The sequence below is a fragment of the Clarias gariepinus genome, chromosome 9, assembly GCF_024256425.1.
Source record: "Clarias gariepinus isolate MV-2021 ecotype Netherlands chromosome 9, CGAR_prim_01v2, whole genome shotgun sequence".
Classification (NCBI taxonomy): Eukaryota; Metazoa; Chordata; class Actinopteri; order Siluriformes; family Clariidae; genus Clarias; species Clarias gariepinus.
The window spans coordinates 21,642,723-21,652,499 of NC_071108.1; the positions used below are offsets into that span (position 1 = coordinate 21,642,723).

The 9,777-nt window shown below is 38.3% G+C and overlaps 1 long non-coding RNA gene across 1 annotated transcript; it reads right to left on the reverse strand.

Moving 5' to 3' along the window:
• Positions 1–1,057: 1,057 nt before the first annotated feature.
• LOC128530137 (uncharacterized) lies at positions 1,058–4,120 on the reverse strand. The gene is made up of 2 exons (XR_008361111.1): positions 2,310–4,120; positions 1,058–1,603 (listed from the first exon to the last, which is right to left on the reverse strand). It is a non-coding gene; the product is annotated as an uncharacterized LOC128530137 (long non-coding RNA).
• Between the last annotated feature and the right edge of the window lie 5,657 nt (positions 4,121–9,777).

Below are 9,777 nucleotides of genomic sequence, written 5' to 3' on the forward strand. Positions count from 1 at the left end.
GTAGTGCTGCGTGTTAAGGGCATCACACAGTCGTACGAGTGTTGTCAACGAATCAACTTCGACACTGTGAAAGACCTCGTCGAGGATTATATCGGTGGCTTACAAGAGAGTTTTCTCACGACCCCTCAACATAGCATAGTTCAGGAGAAGCACGGTTTTCGTTTAAAACGACTTTCAACCCTAGATTAAAATTACCCTTTTCATGTCTGGTTGTGGGACCCAGTGGATCAGGAAAAACTTTCTTTGTAAAGAATGTGTTGGAGAATTGTACACATGTTTTGGATACACAGCCTGATAATATTGTTTGGATATACACATGTTTTCAACCAATGTACAGTGAATTGCAAAAAATGTTGAATAAAAGGATAACGTTTTTAGAAGGTCTGCCTGATTCCTTTGATGATGAAACAATTTTTCCTAAAGATAAAAATCATCTGGTTATTCTGGACGACGTCGTTTTGGAAGCCTCGGACCATCCTGAAGTGGTTAAAATTTTCACACAGTATCGCCATCACAGAAATATGTCTGTTATGTTTCTGACTCAGAACATTTTTCATAAAGGTAAATACAGTTGAACCCTGAACTTAAACTGCACTCATCTTATTTTATTTAAAAACCCCGTGACAAGCTGCAGATGTCTATATTAGCGAATCATAAATTCCCGAGACAGAGGGCCTTCTTTTTAGAGTTACGAAGACGCTACAAATAAGCCACACAGCTATTTATTACTAGTGTGGAAAAAAATTATTAAACTATAATTGAAGTTGAGTGGAAGGTACCAAATACCCAGAAGGCCTTAGTTCAAGAGGCCTTAATCCTCGCAGCCTGCACGACAAATTGAGGAAGTGAGAAAAACATGCAGGCAGAAGGCAGGAGTTAGATAATAGAGCAATAAGATAAGAAAACTAACATCAGGAAAAATAATAACCTGTAATCTTTAATAATAATACTAATAATATTTACTACGTTTACGCTTAAGATGATTAACGATGGTTGGGTAATGTAAATTAAAGAAAATGTGCAAAGTGTGACCCAAGAACAACCCGTACACACAGAGTGCAAGAAGTTGTGCAACTTTATTGGAATGGAAAATTCAGAAAGTGCAGGCAGTGATCCAAAATATAAAAATAAACTTTCGGTTCTGCTTTAATTGGGACAAAGTGCAAAAAAGCCAGACTTCTGCTTTGAAAAACAGATAAACAAGATTAGATTTATCAAATTGTTAAGAAAATATAAGAAGTATATCAGGTGAAGTAAAAAGTAAATTAATGATCTTCAGCGGTATCCTCATCCTCAGAAGAATGAGAATAACGAACTGGAGAGGTGGGATTGAGGCTGACGGTTGGTGAAGATGGAGGAGAAGCAGGGGTGAAATCACCGGATGGTGGAACACCGGTGGACCTGTAGTAAGGTCCCACTGGGAAACGTCGTGGTGGAGAGAGGGCCTCAATCTCGGCAATCACAACTTCCAGGTGGCGGACTAGGCCCATCAGAGCTCGAATCAGACACAAATTGTGACGATTCGGGTAAGGGAAGGTGTAGCCACCTGCTCCCAGAAGGAATCTTAGACGAGAAGATGTACGAGAAGAGCGCTGCCTGCGAACTAGAACAATAAAAATTTTAGAACAATAAATAATAAAAAAATATATATATATTAAATAAATATATGAAACAAATGCACTTTGCACATATTAAAAGAAATATAACAAAACAAAGCATACAGAAAGAAAGCAAACATGCACAACAAAAAAAAAAAAAATTAATTATCTCTTTACCAACCAGTAACCAAATTAAACTAATATTGTAACATATACATATATGTATACATGTAATCATGTAACCTTGATTTTAGTAGTGTAAGTTCAAAACTGGCAAATAATCATGCAATGATCAGAGTAATGTGATTGTTTAAACTAACCTTATATTCCCACGTAATATGGGAATAGTAAGTAAACAAAAATTAAATACTAACAAACATGATCAATTGATTGAATTAATCTGATTAAAGTCATTTCAATACTTTAATCAGATTTAAGCTGATTAAATATACTTCAATGCTTATCTCAGTTAAAATATAAGAGAAAAAATCATTAAAATAATCTGTTAAATTAATTAGTTATAAGCATAATCTAAATGAATAACCAGAACATATGTTAAAGGACTAATACACAAATAATTTCTATAAATGTCTCTAAAATAGCTAAAATCTCTAAAATATATAATGGACAGTTAAAAAAACAAATAAGACAAAGTATACTGTGATGAGAATAATAAAAAATTTAATATAATTATGAAAATAGAACACTTACACATCTTGATGAGGAAATTTTAGAAAAATTGATTGCGGCTTCAACAAAACCTCAAGTCACCAGCGGTGGTCAATGGTCTGGTCAAGAAACAGGAACAAACCAAATTTCTCCAAAAAAGGGAAAGCATAAGACTTCGTAGGCCCAGACTTAAATAAATATGAGATGAAAAAAAAAAGGAAAAAAAGGGAGATTACGCAATTGGGAGGCGCTACATCAACCTAACCTAGGCAAAATTGGCTTACATCTAATAAATATTAAGTGATTTCTTGACTTAAGGAGGAGCAAACAATGATGTAAGTGTTAAATGAAGGTATATAAACCATGTAAAATTAGGGAAGTTAGAGGAGGTGAGAGATAGACAGCTTCGCAGTTTGTCTGTTTGTCTTTTGTCTGGCTGGCCCAGTGCTGTCCATTTACTTTTGGCTGCAATAAACTCTTTTGCTATTTCAGTGCTTGAGTAGTTATTGATTTTGTTTTGGAAATTTGGCATAGTACACAGCAAATTTGCCACGACATATTGGCGTTGTCGGCATAGGATACCCCGGCTGGTCGTTGCAGCCCCATGGGGGTCGGCGACCCTACGCAGTCAGCGGAACTGCCGCGGCAATAGGAACAAGGTAAGCAGAAACCTGTTATTCAAATTCTGCTATAGTTTTTCTGCTGTCTGTGGGGGTCGGGTGATTCTTGGGGGACGGCTGGCTGGCCCCGGGAACCAAATTATGTGGAAATTGAGTAATGTAATGTGTATTAATGTAAATGCAATTTGAAGAAATAGCAAAAAAGTATGCGCTTATAAATTGATGTTGATTAATGTGCTTTGTGCTTTTGTGCTTGCTGAGCTGAGCTTGTTGGTTGTTATTTGTATTGTGTAATTCTGTTGTGATTGTCTTGAATTGTAACATTTTACAAGTAGGGCTGCCTTCAATTAACAAATAGTGTTGATTGGAAGAGTGGATAGAAGAAAATACTGGTAGGTAGGGTGTGTGATTGTGTAGGTGCGTGCATGCGTTGGCATGGAATAAGTAACCGTGTACTACAATATACCTAGGTACCGTGGTAATATGTAGTATACAACTACGGTGTGAAAGGAAATCTTGTGGATACCGCTATCATCATGATACCATAGTACGTCCAGGTATAATGATTGGCATGATAGATAGGGCTGAACGGGCGAGTGGAAAAATTCCAGCGGAAAATTCCTGTATAACCGCTGCTCTAGGGACTGGAAAATTCCTTTAGCAGGGCTTAGGTGACAGGTGGAAAAGTCCTGATCAGGTGGCTGGTGGGAATGCATGATTAGAAAATTAGAATAGATAGGTTTGATTTGTGGTTGTAATTCTGTGATTTTATGATGTTGCAATTGGTATAATGTCTTGAATTGTGAAACGTGTGGCAAGTGAAGAAAGAACCGGATAAAAATAGAATTTCTGAATATGTGGTAGCAGGAGATGGTTATTGGTTAAATGGATTAAGTACACTCATATAGTGCTATAAAAATATATGTAATAAATTTAATGTCAACATATTTATACTGTACTTATTAGTTCCACACATACAAATATACATATATAGTGTATTAGCACATACATGAATAGAAATAGGAGTAATATTAGTAAAATAAGTAACATAAGTAACATAAGTAGAATAACTTTCTGTCTGTGGTGGCAAGTGCGGCTATACCTCTCCTGGAACATCCCTTAAGTGGGATCTGGCAGAGCTGGATAGACGTGCTTGCGCACGAGGACAGAAGTTACATGAGCTCCGGAGAAATAATCCGGAGACATAGATAGAATAGCTTCCTGTCTGTGGTGACAAATACAGCTGTACCACTCCTGGAACATCTCTTAAGCGGGATCTGGCAGAGTTGGATAAAAGTATTTGCGCACGAGGGCAGAGGCTGCATGAGCTCTGGAGAGATAATCCAGAGACATAGCAAAACACATTAATATATTATATGAGCTCTGGAGAGATAATCCAGAGACAAATAGAGTAATGGAAGATAATAGAGCACACAATAATCTGAGAAGAAGGAGACGAGGAACACAGTCACCAAGCACCAACCCTGTACACACACATGCCAATTTTTTGATTCCATATTATTACCAAATGGTTCCCTCACAAGCACCTATGTCCAACCAGCACTTACTCAGAATATCACGAGGCAATATCACAATGATGGAAGAACAATTATTTAGGAACGCACCATTTCCAGAACGTTTAATAGCCCTTGCATTAACTGCTATGAACGTAGATTTGATATGCTTGCCAATGCAGATAGTATTTTCAATCCCACATACTCGGGGGGGACACATGTTTGTGAGGCGATATTATTTGGGTAGAGAAAAAAGGCTGCAAAAGAAAACGTATATATTAAATGTTGGTAGATGAACTGAACTGTTTAATTAAACAACCGTATAGAAATGAGAAACTGAACTGAATATGTGTATTAATTAGAATAATAATAATAAAATCATATATGCTCATATTATGCAATACATAACTGATATAAAAGGAAATAATCTAATTAAAATTATAACTGATATCCGTTACATTGTGTTTGAGTTGAAGCAGACGTGGCTGTGGGTGAATCAGGAAACGGCACACCGCAGCGCACACGAATCACATGCACCACGAACATTGAGAGAAGGAAATCTCCTGTGGCAAGCAAGGGAGATTTGGCCGACCAACTTGGACGCCTGGTTGCTGAGGGAGAAGACTTCACATTGTAACATAAAAATTGTTTTATATGCATATATAAATAATGTAGGACGACGACTGCTACTGATAGACTTATTACTGAAATATAAATCTGTAATTGTGCACGAATATATGTTAAAGTCAACCAGCTAAGAAAAAGCGGAACAAACCGCTCACAAGCTTCTGTGAAAATGTGTGCTAGATCTTAATTTAGAAACGTCTAAGAGGCGGAATAGAGGAAACACGTGAAGAAACTGCAATGAAGCGCCATTGATGTAGTCTTTACTGCTATGTTATAATTTTCTATGGCGCCATCTAGTGTCCCATAGAAAGAATTGGAAATCATTGTTGAATTTACAAGGGGTAATGGTGTGGATAACAGAGGATACTGTTACTAACAAAGGAATAAATACATTGTCATTTTTTTCCATTTTCAAATAAAAATAAAATAATAAATAACGATTTATATACATACACAAAATTCAGTAAACTTCAGTAGCAAGAGTAATAATTAAATAATAAAATCCCAGAATGGAAAAACCAGTAGAAATCATAGTTGAGCAACACCGTCTACTCGAAAAAGAGATCAGAAAATATATGAAAAATGGCATGATAAAACAAAAGGATATTCGAACCAGTGGCCTACTGATGGGTCATTTAACATAGAAACATGTACCCAATTGAGGCAAAAGATCATAAGCTGGGGAGCGAAAAAAAAGAAAAAAGAAATGGAAGAAAAACTCAAACTTAAGTTAATGATAATAAATTATTTTAAGGAAGAAGGACAACGTAGAAAGAAAAGGCAACAAGAAAAAACTGAACAACAAATGATGAACATGATATTAAAAAGATAAAAGGAAATCAAGGAAAATGAACAAAAGAACAGAGCCAAACAAGAAGAAACTACAGAAATTCAAGATGGACAGAAAGAAACATTTCCGCCACCACCAGAGATGTGCATGAGGCCACCACCCTATAACACTAAACAGCCCCAGGAGAATATAGTGTATCCTACTATCCCTATGATAGGAGTAACAACAATTGAAGATGAATGGACAAACGTAGAATTACAAGTCAATGGTACACTGAAAGGATTAGCACGGTCAAAGGAGCAGGAACCAAATCTAATGTCGGCTGGTAGGGGAGCTGGAAGAAGAGCTCAATCTTCAACCCCAGGTTCAAAAAATATTGCAGAAAAAAGGTTACCAAGTGAAGAAATCTCAATTTTCCCTGAAGGGCAGTCATGGAAAAACATGATGAATAAAAATGCTCAGACATACTGGAATGAATACCCGAGCACTAGTTCACCATGAGGGCAAGGAACCGAAGATATCACTAAAATGAAACCTCGATGGGTCTCATGTCCTGGTGAAAGTTCATGCCTGAAAAAAGAACTACCTATCCCTCAACAAGGTGAAGCAAGCACAAGACCAAAGAGTTTTGCCCATACTCGTTCCGAGATGGAAGAAAGAAAGAATATGAAAGAAAACAATCAGGGAAAATTAGTCAAGCTAGAAGGGGAAGTGAAGATAACTCCAGTAGAAGAGGAAGATAAGTTACTTCATGGAGTCTTTGAAGATCTCAATGGAAGAAGCACTACCGACTTAACAAGACAAATAGGACTGATAGAGAAACAAAAAGAAGCCCTTAAAGAAAGTCAAAGCCTAGTAAAAGTTTTAAACGAAATGGCAGACAGTATTAAAAATATAACTCGACTAAATGCAACGCAAGAACATAGCTGGACTGCAACCAAGGAAGTATCAGAGTCTAACAACAGAGAATATGCAACTGAAGACCTACAAGGAAGAGAAAAACTTCCACATAGCTTAAAGGCACAAAATCATGACTCAAATGTAACAAGTCTCATAGAGGTAGATATGGAGGTGGAAGGGGAAAAAGCCATTCAAACTACTAGAGCACTGAGAGACAGATCCACTCTGAGACAACCGGATCGATACAGCAGCATGACACTCCCTTGCTTCCAACACGAAAGGTGCCGAAGAGAAGAAGAGAGGAAAAGACAAGTGGATGAAGATGTACCTACAGCCTCTTCATCCCAGTGTCCACTAACAGTAAAAGGAACAGCACTACACTATGTGCCATGGAGCTTTATGGATGTGACCGGACTCATAGGTAGACTTCCAGACCTATGCGAGGGGGGACAGAGATGGATCACCCAATTTGAAGAAAAAAACAATGGGCCACCAACTGGCCCTTGGAGACATCAAGGCCATATTAGGTCAAACTATCGGAAAAAATAAAACCACTGAAGTTTTGCAAGAAGCTGGAATGCCACCTGAGGCCGAAGATGCTAGATATGATCATTACCCACTGGGACCCAACAGAAATGCAATCTGGGGAGCCCTAAGGAAAATGTACCCAACAAAGATGGATCCAGGACGATTGGAAACTATTAAACTGGCTGAAGAAGAAAATGTAGTTAAGTTCATACAAAATTTCCAAGATGCTTGGAGAGATGAAACTGGTGGTCATTGGGATGAAAATGATACAAGTAGAGGCCTGTTTAGAATGATGTTGAAGAAAACTTTGCCACTCTCAGTGCAGGAAAAATTGGATGGAGTGATTGGCCTCAACACCATGGCCTGGAAAACCTTCCAAGCCCACATAATCCATTTTGTCAATTAATATCGAAAGGCAAAACTTGAAGCGAAAGAAATGTCAAATAATTTGATGACACAATTGTGTAAATCGCAACTGGGAGAAATAGTTAGAAACAAACAAGAAGAAAAAGAAAAGAAGAAAGAAAAAGAAGCGGCTACCAAGCAGGCTGCACTTATGGTAAATCCCCTACCAACTTCCCCACCCGTGACTCAGCCTTATCAAAACAACCCCCCAATGCAAACAATGACTTCATTTACACCAAGATATCGAATGACGAGACCACCCCAATATGGCAGAGGCAGAGGAAGAGGATGTTGGGCTTGTGGTGATTTACGCCACTTTAGAAGGGACTGTCCCCATGTTCAATTTCTGTGGGGAGACAGAGTGGAAAGAGCCGAACAACGAGGTCAAACATTAGGACCCCGAGGACCTCAAGGGCCACAGACAGCCCAAAGAACCAACGGTGACAGTGAAAATAGGACAATATCTAGAGGCACCATTTATGATTGACACCGGAGCTACGTACTCAAGCATTGGACAAGCAGGCTCTAGACTCCCCCTGACCCGTAAAGCAATACAAACAGTGGGCTTCTCGGGAAAAACTCAGACTTTACGGTTTACTGAACCTCAAGAACTAACATTAGACGGAGTAACTATCAATGCTCCACTGCTGTATTCCCCACATGCACCTATGAATCTCTTGGGGAGAGACGCATTATGTAAATTAGGAGCAAAAATACACTGTGGACCAACAGGACTCTGGGTGACCTTTCCAGAGACCTTAGTAACACAATGTCTACTCATTCATAACCCAGATATAACACCGAAAGAAGTTAATGTGGTATACTGGTTAGAATACAACCAACCATCTGGCCTTTGGAATACTTATCAAGAATGGAAACCATGGATTACGCACTTACGTCCAGATTGTCAAGAAACAGACTTACCCCTACATTGCACCATAAAGTATGACTCAAAACATGATGAGGAATTCGTTACATTGTGGGAAGACTTAATAGAAGGCCGTGAAATGGACATGAAAACCATGGAGATTATAATCGGCCCACAAGGAGTGACAGCCATTGCACTACTGCCCGAGAAAATTCAAGAGTGGTACCAAGTTGAACATGCAGCGCCACATGTCTCTCTGATGATTGCGGAAAACTTTGAACAAAAAGATTTAGGTAAGATGGTAGAGGAAGCCAAACAAATAAATGATAGGGAACCAACTTTAAATCCATGCATACATTTATCACCTGATAAAAAGTTCATGTATATATCTCAAGAAAATATAGGCAGAGTTGTTGCCACCCATGTAGACATAGAATTGCAAGATAAAGACATAGCAATTTCACAGATGTCAGTGATTAAAGAAAAAGAAACAGAAGATAAAATACTTCAAGCAGTTCCAGAAATAGTATGGTCAAAGCATCATACAGATGTAGGACTAGTCAAATCAGCAGGATTAGTGAAAATCCAGGTTAAACCCAATGCCCGGCTCCCATACATAAAACAGTATCCGCTGTCGTCCAGGGCAATTGAAGGCATCAGACCCACAATTTTAGGATTAGTGGAAGCTGGAGTACTTATTCCTACTTCAAGTCCTTGCAATACCCCTATTTTTCCACTTCAAAAAGAAAACTCACAAAAGTGGAGATTAGTTCACGATCTCAGAGCTATTAACAATATAGTCATTGCAGACACTCCCGTAGTTCCTAATCCACACACAATATTGTCAAATATCCCTGAGGGAACTAAGTGGTACTCAGTTATTGATTTATGCTCTGCCTTTTTTAGCATTCCTCTACATCCTGACTCACAGTACTTATTCGCATTCACTTACGAAGGGCGACAATATACGTACAAATCCATACCACAAGGATATGTGAAGTCTCCTTCCCTCTTTAACAAGGTGTTAGCACGCGATTTAGCGACGCTCTCGATACCAAGTCGTCTGTTAATATATGTTGATGACATTTTGATTTGCAGTCCAACAAAAGAACAATGTCAAAAGGACACAATAAAAGTATTGACTATGCTGGCAGAAAATGGACATAAGGTAAGCAAAGACAAGCTACAATTCTGTAAACAAACAGTCGAATATTTAGGGCGAGTGTTAGAAGGAACGAACAAAAAAATTTCACCAACC